The following is a 10,880-nucleotide window of genomic DNA, read 5'->3' as shown; positions in this document are numbered from 1 at the left end:
ATCACCCTCTATAGAGAGAGAAAAAACTAAGTCTACAGTGTATACATTTGCATGTTTTTTTCAAGAACCGGTAAACTAAGTTGCTCATTATTTTCATTAAGATTGGCTAGAAGCATCATTTAAAAGGTTAGCACCCTAATGGTTAGAAAAACAGACCACCATCCGCTTGGGAAATACTACTCCGCCTCCCTCTACTAGCCTTAAGACTAGCCCTCTCCTAAAACTTCAAATCCTCCATGGCCAGATTAGCTACTCTATAAGCATAGGAGGAGCTGCCATCAAAGTTTGGAAGCTTAAACTACATGGCTGATATCCGCGGAGACTTGATCTTCGACGGATTCGAGCCCCTGCCTTGTGCGCCACGCGGTCACAATGAGTACGATTTAGCTCTACCATCGGACCGTATTCAGGATATCGCACCGGCAGCCGCTCCAAGCCTCAATTCGGAGCCAGTTGCGCCATCCATGGACGGGTGGATAGACCCCAACATGGAGGTCGCATCCTCAGAGGCTATCGAGCCGAATATCGACCTTACCCTTCACGAGAGCTGTGTCGCCAGACTGCCGGTTCCTTCTCCGGCCACGGACTCCAAACCGCGTGCGCCCGTTCCTATCGAATCCGATTGGGCGCCGATCATGGAGTTTACCTCCGCGGATGTTTTTCAGCACTCGCCCTTCAGGTCTCTCTCCTTGTCAGGAGGATCCTGGCTGAACTATGCCCGGCAGGATTGGGATGCGGACGATGAAGAAATTCGGCGCCCACCCACCACCCACTTAGTAGCCACTGTCGACGACTTAACCAACATGCTCGACTTCGACTCCGAAGACATTGACGGTATGGACGACGATGCGGGAGACGAACAGGAACCACTGCCCACAGGGCACGGGACGCCCACTTCATCACATGACGTATACATGGTGGACACACCCAAAGAAAAAAACAATGAGGAACGGAAGGACACAGCGAAGGGTTGTTCCCTCGAGAAGCAGTCAAAGCGGCGGCGTAAACGCCGCTCCAAATCCCGCCTCGGCAGAAATAACAATTATATGGACCCAACGATAGAGCAGGGTGAACCATCGCCCGACCAGGGCAACACGGGGAATCAAACCGAACAACCCGACTCCGTCGAAGATAACAGTCCGGATGACACCACACCGGACAGGCGCCAGGAGCAACATAACGCCCACCAAAGGCTTGTTGCCACGGCAAGGAGCCTGAAAAAACAGAGGCAAAGGCTCAAGGCTGCACAAGACACACTCAAAATCAAATGGAGTGAAGTACACAACACTGCAGCGAAGTACGGCAGTAATCGCCACACCAAGAGCTATCCGAAGCGAAAGCTGCTACCTGAATTTTATGAGGAGGCCTTAGATCCTCCACAATTAAAAAATAAAATGGCCATCCGGTCGGATAGACAACCTCATAGCCAACATAAAGCGGCAAACGACGCTGCACATAAACCAGTACGCGATCCGCGTAAGGGCTCGCATCAAAAGGACGGCGCAACCAGATCCATCTATGGACCACGCAAGTGCTCTCCAACATACAATGCAACACAACAAACATCCGAACACCACAGTACACCCAAATACAGGGGTGCCGCACACCCTCTATGCTTCACCTACGAGGTGCTGGATCATGAATTTCCAGAGGGATTCAAACCCGTAAACATAGAGGCGTACGGCGGAACAACAGACCCTGGGGTCTGGATTGAGGACTACATCCTCCATATCCATATGGCTCGAGGAGATGACCTCCACGCCATCAAGTACTTACCCCTCAAGCTCAAAGGGCCAGCTCGGCACTGGCTTAAAAGCCTCCCTGAAAACTCCATCAGAAGTTGGGAAGAGCTCGAAGACGCCTTTCGGGAAAATTTTCATGGGACATATGTCCGACCACCGGATGCAGACGATTTAAGTCATATAACTCAACAGCCCGGCGAGTCAGCCCAAAAACTTTGGAACAGGTTCCTCACTAAAAAGAACCAAATAGTCGACTGTCCGGACGCCGAAGCCTTAGCAGCTTTCAAGCATAGCGTTCGAGACGAATGGCTTGCCAGACATCTCGGTCAAGAAAAGCCGAGAACAATGGCAGCATTAACAAGCCTCATGACCCATTTTTTGCACGGGCGAGGACAGCTGGTTAGCCCGATGCAGCACCAGCGACCCAAGTACATCCGAAGTCAGGGATGGAAATGGGAAATCACGACGCAGCAAGAATAAGCGCCGGAATAAGGAAGACAGCTCGAAGAGCACGGCGGTAAACGCCGGATTTAGAAGCTCTCGGCCAGGCCAGCAGAAGCCGCCCTCCAAAGCCAACAGAGACGAACTATCCAGCCTAAACAAAATTCTGGACCAAATATGTCGGATCGATAGCACCCCTGATAAACCTGCAAATCATACCCACAGAGAATGTTGGGTCTTCAAACAGTCTGGCAAGCTAAACGCCGAACACAAGGGGCAGGATACACCAAGTGAAGACGAGGACGAGCCTCACAAGCAAAGCATAGGGGAACAGAATAAATTCCCACCAGAAGTCAAAACAGTCAACGTGTTACACGTGATAGAAGGGAGAAACAAAGCGACACCTTTAGAGAAACATGCCCCGGGGCCTATCACCGCGGAGCTCCGCCACTGGTCGTCCCAACCGATCACCTTCGACCATCGGGATTACTCGGCAAGTATTCGGCAAGCAGGATGGGCTGCCTTGGTATTAGATCCAATAATTGACGGATACCACTTCACACGAGTCCTGATGGACGGCGACAGCAGTTTAAATATGATATATCAGGACACAGTTGCAAAATGGGGATAGACCAAACAAATATTTGCCGCAACAATGCCACCTTTAAAGTAGTAACGCCAGGCCCGGAGGCTCATTGCAGGGGCTCCCTGCTACTAGAGGTTATATGCGGCTTCCCCGATAACTTCCGCAGCAAAAATTTATCTTTCCACGTCGCTCCGTTCCAAAGTGGCTATCAAGCACTACTCGGACGCGAAGCTTTCGCTCGCTTCAACGCAATACCGCATTATGCTTCCCTTAAGCTCAAGATGCCTGGTCCATGCGGTATCATTACAGTAAATGGAAATATTGAGCGCTCCTTGCGCGCCAAAGACGGTGCGGTTGCCTTGGCCGCCGCACACTAAACGGCCTCACCAACCCAAGCATTTGACAGGTCATTAAGACCACGGACGTGGTTAGGCGAGTTCGGTGCAGCTATACATAATTAATATAGGTTTGATGGCTATACCCCTATTACAATACAAGAGGCTCACCGCACGCACAAAAGTGGCAATAAGGCTCACCTTTACTCAATTTCAACTATATATTGTTTATTTAGTATAACTTAACTTTGGCACGGCAATTAAGTTCCTCTCTTTTTCAGATGACCATCGTGCTACACCCGTCCAAGATACGGCACAACGGAGACACAGGCGCAGACGTGTAGCAGGGACCCATTCCTAGGATTCTTTGTAGATTAAGACCCTGCGTAAACCTTTTTTACTCTCTCTTGTTGATTTACATCCCTTGGTTCCTCGGTACAATCGAGAAGGATGCTGACGTCTTCGCATGTGGCCACGCCAGAATAATGCACGTTCCTGGACACCAGGGGCTTATTACAAAGGGTACTGTTTAGACCCGGTTTATACCATAAAGACCGAATACCTTAGGGAGTGTTCGGCGTCGCGAGTTTGGCCTTATATGCATCAACTCCGAATCATGTCTTTGGTCAAATGTTGGGTTTGCCCAGCTCCTGTGTTTTGCTGCCTTACGTTCCGCTCTATCGGCTAAGGCAGCACTAGGAGAACTACTGCGATTGTGCCCTGGTTCATCCAGACGAGCACCTCAGTAGAGAAAGCCAAAAACTGACTGTCATGATATAGCATGAGACCGGTCAACCACTCGCTAACCTATTGGAATCTTCGGGATTCCTCCGCATTAACGAATGGGTTGTTTCCCGGCCAGGCGTGTACGCACCCCGAATCCGGATGAGTGTAGAGCCACCAGGGGCTATATAGTAGCCCCACTGTCAAACTCCTATGGCTAAGTGAAAGTGTTAAAGCATTATAGTCCGGTTGCCTAGTTCGCTGTGCTATCACCTCCTTAATAGGACCAAGACGTTGGATTAAGTGTGAATACGCGCCTTCTGCGAACACCCCCGCATTATATGCGTGGGGGCTGAAGCGAATGACTGCAATCTTTGTGGTTATATACATGTATACATAAACGGCCGCACAGGAGGCATCACAATACTTTCGGGCAAAAGTATAAATACAGCCTTGATAAATTCAATAATACATTGTTTTTACAATGGGAGTACATCTCACTCAAACATAACATTCTTCGAGCACTGGGCCTCTATCACACGAGCGCCTTCAAGAACTTCTTCAAAATAGTGCTCGGCAGCCACTCGGCCTATGGCCGAACCCAGCGTCGCGACAGTAGTAGCATCCATCTCCGCCAAGTATGTTTTGATACGGGCAAGGGCCATCCACGAGCCTTCTATGCACGCCGACCTCTTCATCGCATTAATGCGCGGCACTGCACCGAGGAACTACTGCACTAAGCTAAAATAGTTGTACGGCTTTGGCCTTTCCGGCCACAGATGATCCACAACAGACCTCATGGCGAGTCCGGACAATCTATTAAGCTCGGCCCATTCGGCAAGCTGATCAGTCAGGGGAAGCGGACGCTCTGGAACGTTAAACTGCGACCAGAATAGCTTGTCCACCTCACGATCTGTTTGATCTCGGAAGTATTCGACCGCATAAACAGCACTCGCCGCCAAGTCCAGATATGCATCTGCCGAACTCCACATACGATCCAGAGGGGTATACCGAGGATCTCCAAATTTCCTCCGCAGCACAAAGGGCTTCCCAGCCACGATATCCCCAGCTTGACACAGCTCCTCCTTCTTCGCTCTCATTGCAGAGCGGGTGTCCTTGTTCGCCATCATGGCCTTTTCCAGGTTCGTCGCCTTCGTCCGGTTCTCTTCTTCAAGAATCCGGCAATAGTCGGTCATGTCTTTTAACTTTACAGCCATCTTGGCCATTTTTTCTTTGCTCTTGCTATGCGTGGCCTTTTCGGCTCTCAACTCTTCGGCCGCCTTCAAAGCGGCCGCATTACTGTTCCTTGCTTGCTCCTTGGCTCGGGCAAGCTCCGCCCGCAGGGCCTCCACGGTGGCAGCTCCATCTGCAGTCACAACATATTAAAGATACTGGCATCACGCTGCTCTTACTATGTGACATTCACCAGAAGCATCACCCACATTGTGCCTCGTCAAGCCGCTTGTTAACAAGCTCGATGTCGACATCCGCCGCATCCAGTTGCCGCTTTAGTTCGGCAACCCCATAAGTCCGGCTAGCCACCGGAGCTCCAGCCACCTGCACATAAAAGCGGAATGGTTATTACCTGGGACTACGATCCTCTGATCGTCGCTGTTCTTAGCGACAACCAGAGTCTCAGGGGCTACTATCTACACAGGGCACACCTAAAAATGTGCAGTACCATCACAAATGCATATCATTTCACGTACCTCAAAGCCCATCAGTACACTCATAAAGGCTTCATGCAACCCGCTTTCGGTGGACGAAATCCTTTCAATCACCATACACATCAATGTACGGTGCTCTTCTGAGATTGTCGCTCGCTCGAGCAGATCCTTCAGTACGTCTGACCGCATACCAGATGGTGTCAGACTCTTTTGATTGCTCTCTTCAAGAGCCGGATACTGAGGGCTTCAGGTGACCATGGGATTACCTTCTGGCCTTGCCGGATCCGGAGAAACTCGCCGTGATGACACTTCAAGGTCGCCTGCTTCTTGAGCTGGGGAGTCTGGGGGAGGCGTTTCGCTTTCCATCATCTCCGGAAGAAGATCCCCCGAAGACGAGCTCTGCTGAGAAGGGCTCAGATCTGAGCTGCAAGATAAATGCTTCGGTCATTCTCCTCAGAAGTAAGGTAGTATATTTTCACTATTAAGTACCTTTTTGATTACTTACAGCTCATTAGAGGGCTGATCCCCATGCGGACTTTGTGCGGCAAGAACACCCTCCGAGGTAGGACCCTCTGGCGGAGTTTTCTTCTCCCGTTTGGAAACCTTGGTTTCCGAATCTTCAGAGGTAGTCCTCTTCCTCCCCCGGGGCGAGGGAATGTCAGATTCCTTCCCTTGGTTATCCTCCCTCATGGAGGCGCTCGTTCCCTCGGTTTGGATAGGTAGCGGTGGAGGCCTGCTTTCGTCCTCTTTATTCCCCCCTTCATCTTCCTTTGAGGGTACCGGGCAAGGTGCTGGCTTGAGCATTTTTTCCAGCACCGGATTGTCCAAGCCTTCGGGAAGGGGGGCAAACACCGGACCATCTTCGCCTTTGTTATCCATTCCTGGTCAAAAAGCGATTCTTCAGAATGACGTCGTGATAAATGAAAGACACCGTGTTCGGCTAGAGGATTACTTACTTGGGCTGCGGTGCGGTTGCTGCTCAGGCCCACGTCATCGGAGGTGTCCGGACACTCTATTTGGGGTCCGAAGAACGACTTGTACATCTCCTCGTGCGTCAAGCCGAGGAAATTCTGAATAGCACGCGGTCCTTCTGGGTTGAATTCCCACAAGCGGAGGGGCCGGCGTTTGCAAGGCTGGACTTGATGAACCAGCATGACTTGCACTACCATAACCAAACTAAAATCTCCCTTGAAGAGATCTCGGATGTGGCTCTGGAATATGGGCACATCCTTGGTTGGACCCCAGCTCAGCCCCCTGCTGATCCATGACATCAGTTGTGGTGGAGGGCCCGAGCAAAAGGCGGGGGAAGCTACCCACTTGACACTTCTGGGAGCAGTGACGTAGAGCCACTCCCGTTGCCATAATCCGGACATCTCTAGAAAGGAACCCTTTGGCCATGGAGCTCCAGCGATATTGCTTATTAATGCCCCTCCGCACGCCGCGTGCCGCCCCTCAACCGTCTTCGGCTTCACATCAAAGGTCTTGAGCCACAGGCCGAAGTGAGGGGTAATGCGGAGGAAGGCCTCACATACTGTCCGGGGCTAGATCGTGGAAATCAAGCCCGTAATAGAACATCAAACCCCTTACGAAGGGATCCAAAGTGAGGCCTAGTCCTCGGAGGAAGTGGGAGATGAACACGACGTCTTCATTGGGTTCAGGAGTAGGGACGATCTGCCCTCGAGCAGGCAGCCAATGCGAAACTTCGGCGGTCAGGTATCTTGCCTCCCTCAACTTCTTGATATCCTCCTCCGTGATGGAGGAAGGCATCCATCGGCCCTGGAGGCTAGATCCAGACATGATTGGAGATCCGAAGCACCTGACCTGGGCTTTGGGTGTTAGAACTCAAGGCGGGGGAAGGATTCGATTGAGCACGGGAGGGCGAAAGTAAAAGCCTTGTCCCTTTATAAGGAGGGTGAATATCAAGCATCCTCCTCGTAGCCGTTTGGGACTTGCCTAAAATCTAGGAGTCCTAGGCGCGGTTGGGTTACTCACGCCCATATTGATGAGAATCCTGTAATAAGGGGGACATGGTCTCTGCTTTGACAAGACGTGTCAAGAAACCGCCTCGCGTTATGTGTGGGGCTAGTTAAAGAAAAACGGTTCGAATAATCACCGAGCCATGGCATCATGTCATGTTGCGAAAATGTGTCAGCAGATTAGATTTGTGGAAATATTATTCTCTCTACGATGGTATGTGGAACTTATTTTGCAGGGTCGGACACTATCCTTTCATTCGAACTCTTCTATGGTGTATCCGAAGGAGGAACCTGCCTTGCAATGCCGAAGACAACACTGCGCGCCGGACTCATCGTCATTGAAGCCTGGTTCAGGGGCTACTGAGGGAGTCCCGGATTAGGGGGTCTCCGGACAGCCGGACTGTATCCTTTGGCCGGACTGTTGGACTATGAAGATACAAGATTGAAGACTTTGTCTCGTGTCCGAATGGGACTCTACTTGGCGTGGAAGGCAAGCTAGGCAGTACAGATATGGATATCTCCTCCTTTGTAACCGACCTTGTGTAACCCTAGCCCCTCCGGTATCTATATAAACCGGAGGGTTTTAGTCCGTAGGACAACATACAATCATACCATAGGCTAGCTTCTAGGGTTTAGCCTCTCCGATCTCGTGGTAGATCAACTCTTGTAATACCCATATCATCAAGAATAAATCAAGCAGGACGTAGAAACCTCCATCAAGAGGGCCCGAACCTGGGTAAAACATCGTGTCCCCTGCCTCCTGTTACCATCCGCCTTTGACGCACAGTTCGGGACCCCCTACCCGAGATCCGCCGAATTTGACACCGACAATGATCATTTCAGAAAGTTCAATGATTGGCATGGCATGGATTAGGAATGTGGACCCCTCAAAATGCTAAGGACACACATTGGCTCAAGCTCAAGACTCTACATTTTCATTTTAGTGATCATAGATCACATTGAGTCCATAGGAAAAGCCAATACTATTAAAAGGGGATGAGGTGTTGCTTAATGGCTTACTTGCTCAAAATGCTTAGTGATATGCTCCAAAAACCCTAACCCACTTTCTCATATCCACATATGTTCGAAACCAAAAGTCAAACTCGGCCCCACCGAAATGTTCTATCCGGCGCCACTGAGTTCACTTGACATATCCACTGCCAGAAACCCTAGTCACTTCGGTCTCACTGATAGGGATCTCGGTCTCACCGAGATGGGATTGCAAACTCTCTGTTTCCCTTCGTAACATTTCGGTCCAACCAAGATGAGCGATCGGTCCCACCGAGTTCGGAATGCAAAACTCTCTATTTCCCTTTTGTAACATTTCGGTCTCACTGAAATGAGCGAATCGGTCCTACCGAGTTTGCCTGACCAACTCTCTGGTTAGCTTATTACCAAAGTCGGTCCTACCAAGTTTGTGTAATCGGTCTCAGCGAGATTACGGTATGTCCTAACCCTAATGGAACCGGTCCCATCGAGTTCACATGTGGGTCCCACGGAAAAGCCTAATGTTCATATTTTGAACTGAATCGGTCCGACCGAGTTTTATGATTTGGTCCCTCCGAGTTTGGTAAATTGTGTGTAACGGTTAGGTTTTGTGTGGAGGCTATATATACCCCTCCACCCACTCTTCATTAGAAGAGAGAGCCATCAGAACATGCCTACACTTCCAACATACATTTTCTGAGAGAGAACCACCTACTCATGTGTTGAGACCAAGATATTCCATTCCAACCACAAGAATCTTGATCTCTAGCCTTCCCCAAGTTGCTTTCCACTCAAATCATCCTTCCACCAAATCCAAATATGTGAGAGAGAGAGTTGAGTGTTGGGGAGACTATCATTTGAAGCACAAAGAGCAAGGAGTTCATCATCAACATACAATCTATTGCCTTTTGGAGAGTGGTGTCTCCTAGATTGGTTAGGTGTCACTTGGGAGCCTCCGACAAGTTTGTGGAGTTGAACCAAGGAGTTTGTAAGGGCAAGGAGATCTCCTACTTCATGAAGATCTACCCTAGTGAAGCAAGTCCTTCATGGGCGATGGCCATGGTAGGATAGACAAGGTTGCTTCTTCGTTGACCCTTCGTGGGTGGAGCCCTCCGTGGACTCACGCAACCGTTACCCTTCGTGGGTTGAAGTCTCCATCAACGTGGATGTATGATAGCACCACCTATCGGAACCACGCCAAAAATCTCCGTGTCTACATTGCGTTTGCTCCCTCCAAACTCCTCCCTTTACCTTCATATGCAAATGTTTTACATTCCGCTGCTATACTCTTAGACTTGCATGTGTAGGTTGATTGCTTGACATGTGCTAAGTTGCTAAAATCTGCCAAGCCTTAAAATTGGGAAAAGGCTAGATTTTTATTTGGTAAAGTAGTCTAATCACCCCCCCCCCTCTAAACATACTTCCGATCCTACAAGTGGTATCAGAGCTTTGGTCTCCATTTTCCTTGATTTCCATAGCTTTGGTGATCATAGCCTTAGTTTCACAACCTAGGAGAGTATGGCGTCTAGTGAGGGAAATTACCATCGTAGAGGTCCTTACTTTGATGGTACTAATTTTTCTAGTTGGAAGCATGAGATGAAAATGCATATTCTTGGACATAACCCCGCCGTTTGGACTATTGTGTGCATTGGCTTGCAAGGTGAATTCTTTTATGGGAGAGAACCGAACCGTGAGGCTAGCGCGGAAGAGTTGAAGATGTTGCAATACAATGCTCAAGCTTGTGATATCCTCTTCAACAGATTGTGCCACGAAGAATTCAACGAAATCAGACATCTTGAGAATGCAAAGGAAATTTGGGATACTTTGATTGATATGCATGATGGTACCGACTCCGTCAAGGAATCCAAATTGGATGTGCTTCAAAGTCAACTTGACAAGTTCAAAATGAAGGATGGTGAAGGTGTCGCTGAAATGTACTCTAGGCTTGCTCTCATCACAAATGAGATTGTCGGCTTAGGAAGTGAAGAGATGACCGATAGATTCGTCATCAAGAAGATCCTAAGAGCCTTGGATGGAAAATATGATACCATGTGCACCTTGATCCAAATGATTCCCAACTACAAAGATCTCAAGCCAACGGAAGTCATTGGAAGAATTTTTTTCTCATGAGATGTCACTCAAGGATAAGGAAGAGCTTCACAACAAGTCAAGTGGTTCTTAAAAAGCCTAATGTGATGCTCCTACATCATCAAGTGAGAAACAAGCCTTCAATGAATAATTGAGCCTAATGGTGAAGAACTTCAACAGGTTCTACAAGAGTAGAAGCAAGGAAAGAAGTTCCAAGTCAAGGTCCTACAATGACAAAAGATCTTCGAGTCGTGAACGAAATTGCTACAATTGTGGATGACCCGGACACTACTCCAATGAGTGTACGGCCCCCTACAAAAGAAGAGAAGATTCAC

This window comes from Triticum aestivum, chromosome 1A, assembly GCF_018294505.1.
Source record: "Triticum aestivum cultivar Chinese Spring chromosome 1A, IWGSC CS RefSeq v2.1, whole genome shotgun sequence".
Lineage (NCBI taxonomy): Eukaryota > Viridiplantae > Streptophyta > Magnoliopsida > Poales > Poaceae > Triticum > Triticum aestivum.
This window is presented reverse-complemented; position numbering follows the sequence as displayed.